Source organism: Balaenoptera physalus (assembly GCF_965194825.1).
Source record: "Balaenoptera physalus genome assembly, chromosome: X".
In the NCBI taxonomy this organism is placed as follows: domain Eukaryota; kingdom Metazoa; phylum Chordata; class Mammalia; order Artiodactyla; family Balaenopteridae; genus Balaenoptera; species Balaenoptera physalus.
Window position 1 is genome coordinate 91526900 of NC_138903.1, and position 10861 is coordinate 91537760.

Genomic DNA, 10861 nt, shown 5'->3' on the forward strand with positions numbered 1-10861 from the left:
TCAAATATTTTCTTGGGTCCTTTCTCTCTCCTCCTTCTGCAACCCCTGTAACGCGAATGTTGGTGCGTTTAATGTTGTCCCAGAGGTCTCTTAGGCTGTCTTCATCTCTTTTTTCTTTATTCTGTTCCACGGCAGTGATTTCCACCATTCTGTCTTCCAGGTTACTTATCTGTTCTTCTGCCTCAGTTATTCTGTTATTAATTCCTTCTAGTGTATTTTTTAATTTCAGTTATTGTATTGTTCATCTCTGTTTGTTCTTTAGTTCTTCTAGGTCTTTTTCAAACATTTCTTGCATCTTCTCCATCCTTGCCTCCATTCTTTTTCCGAGATCCTGGATCACCTTCACTTTCATTATTCTGAATTCTTTTTCTGGAAGGTTTCCTATCTCCACTTCATTTAGTTTTTTTTCGGGGGTTTTACCTTGTTCCTTCACCTGGGACATAATCCTCACCTTTTCATTTTGTCTAACTTTCTGTGGTTGTGGTTTTCATTCTGCAGGCTTCAGGATTGTAGTACTTCTTGCTTCGTCTGTCTGCCCTCTGGTGGATGAGGCTATCTAAGAGGCTCGTGCAAGCTTCCTGATGAGTGGAACTGGTGGTGGGTAGGCAGGGCATGCTCAGTAAAACTTTAATCCACTTGTCTGCTGATGGGAGGGATGTGTTCCCTCCATGTTGGTGTTTGGCCTGAGGCGACCCTGCACTGGAGCCTGCAAGCTGTTTGGTGGGGCTAATGGGGGCCTCCGGGAGGGTTCACACCAATGAGTACTTACCAGAAGTGGTGCTGCCAGTGTCCTTGTCCCCATGGTGAGCCAAAGCCACCCCCCAGCTCTGCAGAAGACCCTCCAACACTAGCAGGTAGGTTTGGTTCAGTCTCCTGTGGGGTCACTGCTCCTTTCCCCTGGGTCCTGGTGCACATAAGACTTTGTGTGTGCCCTCCAAGAGTGGGGTCTCTTGTTTCCCCCAGTCCTGTGGAAGTCCTGCAATCACATCCTGCTGACCTTCAAAGTCCGGTTCTCTGGGGATTCCTCCTCCTGTTGCTGAGCCCCCAGGTTGGGAAGCCTGACACGTGGCTCAGAGCCTTCACTCCAGTGGGAGAACTTCTGTCGTATAATGGTTCTCCAGTTTGTGAGTCGCCCACCCAGCAATTATGGGATTTGATTTTATCATGATTGTGCCCCTCCTACCGTCTCATTGTGGCTTCTCCTTTGTCTTTGGATGTGGGGTATCTTATTTTGTGGGTTCCAGCGTCTTCCTGTCAATGGTTATTCAGAAGATAGTTGTGATTCTGGTACTCTGGCAAGAAGGGGTGTGCACACATCCTTCTAACCCCCCATCTTGAGCCACTCTTCCATAAATGTTTAAATGATAAGCTTTAATATCAATAGTATATTTATGTTAAAATAAAACAATTTTCTTTCATCTGCTATGAAGACAGGGTTTCTTTGACTGTAGGTCTGCTCTTGATAGGAGATTGGGAAAGGTTTTTCTGCACCTTTTAAATAATCTGCCTAGAAAGGGGATAGTTTTTCTCTTTCCAAAATAATTTCCTGTGCTTCATGTTGTGTTTATCATGTCTTTAACTACATAAGAAAACTGTCTTCTCAGTATTAAAATAGCTAAGTTTTGCTCACAACTATGTATCCTGCTGTATTTGCTTTAAAATTCTTTTATTGTCACTTCGGTTAAATAGATAATTAAGTATTGTTCCATAATGGTCTGTGATCCCATTTAGTCAAATGTCCCTTTCTCTTAAACTATCTAGAACCCCATGTTATTTTGGAGATCTCAAGAAGAGATAAAAATAGCAAAAATCATTAGAAAACCTTGGTGTCTACTGTTCATGGATAAGTACTCTTAAGAGGTGAGTGTGTCCATTGTAAAGCAATTATACTTCAATAAAGATATTAAAAAAAAAGCATGCATCCATATATAAGAAGACTGGAAGGAAAATAAAAATGTTGATGCATTGGAAAAAAAAAAGTACAGAGCTCTTCAATTCTAAACCCTTAATTAAAAGCCTTTTACTTGAACACCCCCAGCCACAAAAATGTACAGAGATGGCTCCATCTAGCACCGTATATTATTTAGATGCATCTGTATACACAGTGAGATTAAAAGAGTGCAAGTATTAGTCTACTAAACAAAATCAATCAATCAGTCAATCAGTCAATCATGGGCAATTTGCCCCCCTCCAATTTAAACATTGTGCATTTACCAGGCACCCTGTTTTAGATCATTTTTATTTTAATCTGTCAGAAATTCCAGATTTTTACTATTTATATTAAGTAACTTCTAAGGGACACGTCATTAAATAATATCTAATATTAAGAAAAGGAAATGTATTTGATCTGCAGTATGTAGTATTAATATAATCTGTATAATGTGTTATTTGAAATTTCCACTCTATTTTCCAAGGAATAAAGCATTGATACTAAATACAAAAAAAAAAAAGAGGTGAGTGTGTATTTGTTTTCAGAAATTTTGTTATGCAAATATAACCTGCATTTTTAAGATGAGCAATGAGATGATACCCTACATACGGTTTTGTACACTGATTTTTTTCTACAAACACCATATTATGGAGGTCAATTCACGCCAATCAGTATAAGCCCACATAATAATAAAATGGCCTTAAACACTAATGGTCAATTTAGGTATGATAATCATAAGAACTGTTAATTATAACTGCTGACTCCCTCAGTTCCCCACACTGTGGTAAGTGCTAAACCTGTACTCGCTCATTTAATCCTCATCACAACCTATGAGGAGGAGCTCCTGTTGCCCGACTAACCATCAGGGGACTGAGGCACAGTGATGGCAGTGCTAGCCAGTCACAAGATTAAGATATGATTTCTGGGTGGCAGCTGAGCCCCACATCTAACTAGTGTACACTAGTGCTTCTTATCTGATAAGACCCTCAACCTTACTGTTCATCAGGGCACAGCAAAATAAAACTAACGTCCCATGATTTTTTCTCAGTTAGCTGGGCAAAAGTTTAAACAACAGACCTTAATCAGTGTGGTTTGGAATTTGGAGACCTGTGTCCTGTTATATTGTGGAAGGGGCTCCTCCAACATTCTGTCTCCCTTCCTGTGCCTCAGGGATGTTCCCCTACTAAAGTGGATAACTCTCCTGTGCTTGGAGCAGAAAATGTTTATGTTTCTCCAGCCTTTTTAATATTTTGTATAATTGCAAGGGCACTAGGAATTTATTACAGTTAAAAATAGATAACATACAAAGGGAAATAAAATAATAATACCTCAAAGCCCACCATCTGAAGAAAAGCCCTTCTAGGCGCTTAGCGCCGAGCCGGCTGAGAGGAACATGTGTTGGGTGCAGGGCTTGGGCTGCTGCTCTCGCCCCTTCGGTCACCGCCCCTGGAAACCCCTTTTGTAAAGCCTATACAGTTCAGACCCCCGATCAGACCCCCGAGAGTACGTCTCCAACTGCTGCTACAGAGGTTTATTCAACAGCTTTAGCTGTTTGCCATGGACCACTGGACCTCTCTGACTTTCTGATCAAAGCTCGTGAGCTAAAGGACGATGAACATCAAAGAAGAGTCATACAGTGTTTGCAGGAATTACATGAGGACCTTAAAGGATACAGTATAGAGGCAGAAGGCCTTTTTTTCTAAGGTACAGGGAAAACAATGGTGATGGACATGTTTTATGCTTATGTGGAAATGAAGAGGAAAAAACGGGTTCATTTTCATGGTTTCATGCTAGATGTTCACAAAAGAATACACCGCCTTAAACAGAGTTTGCCAAAAAGGAAACCAGGACTCATGGCTAAATCATACGATCCAACAGCTCCTATAGCTGAAGAAATCAGGGAAGAAGCATGTCTCTTATGTTGTGATGAATTTCACGTCACGGACATTGCTGATGCCATGATTCTGAAACAGCTTTTTGAAAACCTGTTCAAAAATGGGGTCGTCGTTGTGGCAACATCCAACTGGCCACCAGATGATCTCTATAAAAATGGACTCCAAAGAGCTAACTTTGTACCATTCGTAGCTGTCCTGAAGGTCTCTGAGGCAATGAGAGAGTGGGATGCATGTACGTGGGCAATGCTGTATTTCTTTCTGGAATACTGTAATATGGTCCAGCTAGATTCTGGGATAGATGATCGGAAAAAGGAACTTCCTGCTGCAGGAGAACTCTACTATCTCACAAGTGAAGCTGATGTGGAGGCTGTCATGGATAAGCTGTTTGATGAGCTGGCTCAGAAACAAAGCGATTTAACTAGACCAAGGACTCTAAAAGTGCAAGGCAGAGAGCTGCGGCTGCATAAAGCCTGTGGAGCCGTTGCCGACTGCACATCTGAAGAGCCATGTGAGAGAGATCCCATCCAGGACACCACATTACCTTTAGTCATCATGCCTCCTTAGATTCCTCTTAGCTGTGACAATTTCTCAGACTTTCCTTCTTTTTGATGACCCTGACAGTTTTGAGGAATACTGGTCAGTTATTTTGTAGACTGTCCCTCAAATGGGATTTGTCTGATGTTTTTCTCATGATTTGACTGGAACTGTGGGCTTTGGGAGGAAGACCACAGAGGTCAAGTGCTATTTTCATCAGATCATATCAAGGGCACATATGATCAATATGACTTAACACTGTTGATGTTAACCTTGATCACACTTGTCTGAGGTAGTGTTTGTCCCCACTGTAAAGTTACTCTTTTCCCCCTCTTTCCATAGTGAACTCTTTGGAAGGAAGTTCTTGCTGAGTTTTCATGTAGCAGTGAAGAAGAAAATCCACAATTATCTAACAAGGCTGTTAAAATACTTTTCCCTTTTCCAACTACACATTTGTGTGAGGCTAGATTTTCTTATATGACTCAACCAAAGCAACATATAACAATAGTCTGACTGTAGAAGCAGGTATGAGAATTCCACTATCTTCTATTACGCCAGACATTAAAGAGATTTGCCCAAAGTATAAAACAATGCTACTCTTCTTACTATTTTCATTTTAGAAATATAATTATTTTCATAAAAATGTTATTTCTGTTAATTTTATGGGTTGAATATAATGGTTTTATCATTGTTATTTTAAATAAATTAATAAATATTTTATAAAAAAAGAAAAGAAAAGCCCTTCTAATATTTTCATCTGCATTATATTCCTCCAGAATTATTCTTATGCAGGTATTATATATTTATACATGTATGCATACATTTATATATTTACATACAAATCATAAGATCTCATCTTACATTTAATTTTATAACTTATCTCACTGTAGTGGGTTGAATTGTGTGCCCCCCAATATTGCCAAATCGTAACACCCCCATACCTTAGTTGGAAATAGGGTCTTTGCAGATATAACTAAGTTAAAGATCTCAAGAGATGATTGGATTTAGGATGGTCCCTAAACCCAGTGACTAACGTCCTTATAAAAGAAAGGAGGGGACTTCCCTGGTGGCGCAGTGGTTGAGAATCTGCCTGCCAATGCAGGGGACACGGGTTCGAGCCCTGGTCTGGGAAGATCCCATATGCCGCGGAGCAACTGGGCCCATGAGCCACAATTACTGAGCCTGCGCGTCTGGAGCCTGTGCTCCGCAACAAGGGAGGCTGCGATAGTGAGAGGCCGGCACACCGCGATGAAGAGTGGCCCCCGCTTGCCACAACTAGAGAAAGCCCTCGCACAGAAAAGTAGACCCAACACAGCCATAAATAAATTAATTAATTAATTAAAAAAAAAAAAAGAAAAGAGGGAGATTTCACACACACAGGGAAGAAGGCCATGTGAAGACAGAGACAGAGACAGGAGTTATGCTGCCACAAACCAAGGGAAGCCAGGAGCCACCAGAAGCTGGAAGAAGAAAGGATGAATTCTCCTCTGGAAGCTTCAGAGGAAGCTTGACCCTGCCGAAACCTTGATTTCAGATTTCTCGTCTCTAAAACTATGGGATAATGCATTTCTCTTGTTCTAAGCCACGAAGTTCCTGTTAATTAGTAACAGCAGCCCTAGGAAACAAACACACTCACTAACCATATCCCCCAAATGTCATTGATTGTGAATAAACACCACTCTGTATCCTATTTTTGTGTGTGTGCCTGTGGGGATAGTAATGATAATAAAGGTAAATACGAAAAATAAATATGGCTAAAGTTTTTAGCTCCTAATGATTTTTACTGTATTGATTCATTTAATGCGCCAGGCACCCCTATGAGGTATGTACTGTTGCTCAACCCCATTTTGTAGATGAAAAACTGAGGGACAGAGAGAACTTGTCCTAGGACTACACAGTTAGAGAACAGGAAAGCTTGGGTTTGTACCTCACGCTCCAGAGCCTGGGAAACTGTCGAAGCTTTGTTGTTAAGTAACAGAAGCAGTCTGCATAGCATGTATAATTTAGGAGGTCATTAAGGCAATTTTCATGTATTAACATATTTATACAAATAGCTGGACCTAGTGACCTTGGTGAGAGCACGTTCATTGCAAGATTCAATAGTGCAGTGAGATAAGAGGTTAGTGGGAAGTGAAGAATGTTAACCGGGAATGCAGAAAATGCTTTCTGGAACTTTGATTTTGAAGGACGGGGGAGAAAGGGAGAGAGAAACACAGACAGACACAGAGACAGAGAAAGAGAGAGAGAGAAACAGAGACAGACACACAGAGAGAGAAGGCCTGTGACTGAATGGGGAAAAGGGGTCCAAAGAGGGATTTTTTTTTTACATCTTCAGTTCCTTGAAAGTATAAAAGTTAATACTGCAGGAGTCATGTCATCTCAGATTTAACCTTTGAAAGAATTTCCCCATATTTCCCTCTTATTTCCACTTTAGAGTTAATGGGATGCCTCCAATGAACAGTATGGGTTTTTGAGCTCAATATCTATTTAGCTATGAGTGATAGGAAGAATGGATAATTGTGTGTCAAAGAAATGGTAGTAATTTGTGGATTTTTGCCTCTCAGGGAGGCAGCACATGGCTGAAATCTTTGTGTGACATGATCTGAGGACCCCTGCACAGTTGAATGGGAAACAGGTCTAGAATTTTCCTATAAACATATTAACATACAGAGCAGTCCAGGAGCAGCAGTTAGACAAACACCGCAACTCGCTGCCCTGGTGCCACCTCTCACTGAGCCCACCAGGTGAGTCAAAGGCAAGTCTGTCTTCCCAGCGTGGGGAACTGGATTAGGGTCTGCTCAGAGGCACCATGTTGGGCAGCTCTTAGGAGCTTCTGAGTCTCCCAAGAAACTAGAGATCCTTCTGTCTTTAAAACTTTGAACTCAAGGCATACCAGAGAGAGATTTGCTTCCTTCATAAAGGTATCTATATTCTCATTAGGAGAAAGAATGAAGAACACCTTTCCACAGTGCCTGCCTTAGCCCTAAGGCTCAGTCAGCCCCTGCTACTGAGTCTTGACTTTTAAAGAGCCCTCGAAGTCCCACAATATGCCATATACTTTGGGCAGGTTTTCTCATTTTCTCCTTGGGATGGCTGTGTGACAAAAGGTTCCTGAGTCTCATTTCATAGACAACAAAGCTCAGGCTCATAGAACCGACAGCACCTCTCCAGATAAGTGGCAGGATTCAAATGAAGTTACATCCCTTGCCCTAAGGAGAGGACACAGAGCAGCCTCCCTTTGAGAAAAATGGGCTTCCAAGGCTTGAGAAGTGAGCCTCTTACACTCCCCTGATATTGTGGCCCCATGGGTACTCACCCAAAAATCCCTCTTGACGATGAAGATGATAGTGCACATATGTGTGCACATACATTCTTCACGTTATAAACATTCATTATATTCAATTTTATAGAAGAACAAAGTAGATTTTAAAATTGAACTGACAGTGTGTTTGTGTGTGTGTGTGTGTTTCTGTATGTCCTATGGCTTGTACACTCCACAATCTTTATCTTCACATCAGACCAGAGCTTGATTCCTATCTCAGATTTAGATATGCCAGAAAAATGGTAGATACAGAGAAATTGCCACCAGTAAGTGAAAAATTCCGGAAAACACTGGCTAAAACCATTAACCCAGAGCCCAAACTTCGTCCTCACTCTCCTTTGCCAGGCTCCCTGGTCGGAGCCTCAGAGCTGCAATCCTGGATCTGGCCAGCAGGTGGCTTCCACCTCCATTTTTCTTTTACAAAGAAAATGAGCACATGATGCCAAGAATAAGAAGATCTTGGAATGTTTTGTTTACTAAGACACTAATTATGTTTGTGAAACTTATATGTATTGCTAGAGCAGTCCCATCTGCTGTTGACCCGAAAAGAACATCGAGTTCATTGAGGTATCTCCTTCCCTCCTAAGTGTAGGTTGAAGTGTCCACACTGCAGAGGGGGGGGTCCCTCCCAGAGAGTAGGGTATTCACCCTCCAACCCCACCCACCCCGTAGAGTCTGTCCAGAACTTTTCCCACTCCTTGTCTGTCATACCCTGTCCATGACACTGGACACAGCCGCCAAGACCCCGCTCTGGAGCCCCATTCTCTCTTCCACCTCCCACCAGTCCTGCAAAGCCCTTCAACAGCCGACCATTGCCAACACGCTACTGCCACCTGGTATTTCGTCTTCGTATTCAAGACCCGGAGTATATGTTTTTACACTCTTCTTTTACACCTAACAGGTTTTTCAGGCAAAATTAGAATCATTCTGTACATAGGTTCAAGGGCTGGGTTTTGAGGAAGAGGATGGTATTTTTTTTGCTCTTTGAATGAACGTCTTTGTAGAGAAGTTTGACAATGGAGGTACGATGGTGCCACCTCGTGACAGTGGACTGAACTGCAGCATGAACATCGCTGAGCCAGAAGGTGGGAGGGAAAGGCCTAAATCCAGAGAGCTTTCTGGAAGTCTGGGTGGAAAAGGGACACACTCCGGGTACAGGGATACTGAGGTATCTAGACAGAAAGTGCAGCCTCTTTCTATGCTGAGTGGAAAGCTCTATGTGATTTCAACAGAAAGACCATTTTTATTTTTATGTTTTAACAGAAAGATTTTTTATTTTATTTTTAAAGACCTCTGGATAAAGAGGTATACACCTATATAAGCAAAACTGGATCCCTGTCATTTATGATCATTGTAACCCACCTTGGCACTTATTGTGACCATATTTCCATGTAAGTGAATTTCTGTGATAACGTTTTAAGTTACTTGACAATAAAATTTCACTTATTTTTTTATATTGACCTGTTGTTGCATCATATGGATGCTCCAGAATTCACTTTTCCAGTACTAGTGATGTAAATATAGTTCCTTTACCACGTTTTCTATTACAAACTATAGTGTGCTTAACATTCTTGTTCATATACATGCAGATATCTTAGTAAGCATTTTTATAAGTTCCCGAAGTGTTCTTTCAAAACAATGAAAAAACTATTTTATTTGAACAAACTATTACTGTTTTATATTTCTAACAATACTATATGAAAATTCCTGTTTCTGCACACTTCAGAAATAATGTGAATCGTTGCTAATCTGATAGGCAACAAATCCTCTCTCCTTGTTGTCACTATAACTCGTTTCTGCTGCCTGACTAGAACTCCATCCTATGGATGTAACATAATGGATTCTCACTACCTCGTGTCATTTGGAATTCAGTGTTTCTTATATTCCCCATTGTCAAGGCTGTGTGGATGGCATTTAACTGTGCTGAAGGGCACAGTTCAGGATTCATGTGGCTATTTGCACATGAGCTGAACGTGTCCTCTTTGAGCACACATTGCACTCTCTTGTGAGAGTCCTAGGATTCAAAACGCAGCCTGGTCGATGTATGAATATATATGGTGTGAGTGTGTCAGTGTATGGGTGCATGTGTGTGTGTGCACACTGACAACCACATTTCCTTCTGTTTCTTTCAACCCCTTCGTGGCCTTGCTACTCATTCATTCTCCCTTCCTAAATCCAGGCCCAGGAATGAAGGTAGGGAATTATCAGGATGGCAATCCTTATAACCAACTCCTATCACCATCCTTAACTACGTCCGTCCTGAATGTAATTTGCTTGTTATGGTGGTACAAAAGAAGACCAGGCCAACATCATATTTTATTTTTATTTTTTTTTATTTTAAACAGCTTTCTTTGGGTAAAATTTACAGTTAATAAAGTTCACACATTTTAAGGGTACAGTGTGATGATTTTTAGTAAATGAATGCAACCATCAACATAATTGAATTTAGGCATTTCTGTAGTTCCCAAAACTTGCATAATCCTTGAAAACACTAAACCCCCGTACCCAGAGTTAGTACCAGGCAAGCACTGATTTGCTGTCTGTCTCTATGGATTTGCCTATTTTGAACATTCCCTATAAATTGAATCATATAGTATTTGGTCTTTTATGTTTGACTTTGTTCATTTAGCATAATGGTATCAAGGATCATATATGTTGTACATGTATCAGTGCTTCATTCATTTCACGGCTGAATAATAGTTTGTTGTATGGCTATGCCAAATTTTACTTGTGCATTTATCAACTGATAGGCATTTGAGTTGTTTCCACTTTTTGGCTGTTATGAGTAATGGTACTATGAATATTTTTCTCCGAGTTTCTATGTAGACGTGTTTTCATTTCTCTTGAGTATGTAACTAGAAGTGGAACTGCTGGGCCATATGGCGCCTCAACACGTGAGACAACATTACAATTTCAGATGATTTCATTCCATAATTGGAAATACCTTGAGAAAAAAAAAAAGAGACAGGTGAGACACAGTCTAGTGAGGCGACCCTAATAAACATTGTTATCCTGCTGTAGACCTATTTGTAAAATCCCTTCCAATGATGCAAAAGTATGAGACATGTGGGGGACATTTTCAACTTAATTTGAAAGCCTACTGTCTATAGCACACACTTCCCCATTATCTGACTTGGTCTCCATGGAAGGTGTTTTACAATTCTAGATTTCAGGTAACTG

At 40.8% G+C, this 10861-nt stretch overlaps 1 pseudogene across 1 annotated transcript; it reads left to right on the plus strand.

The window, feature by feature from the left end:
* Positions 1–2327: 2327 nt before the first annotated feature.
* Positions 2328–5077, plus strand: LOC309653226 (AFG1-like ATPase pseudogene; annotated as a pseudogene). Its single transcript has one exon. The product of its transcript is annotated as an AFG1-like ATPase pseudogene (transcript).
* The last annotated feature ends 5784 nt before the right edge of the window (positions 5078–10861 follow it).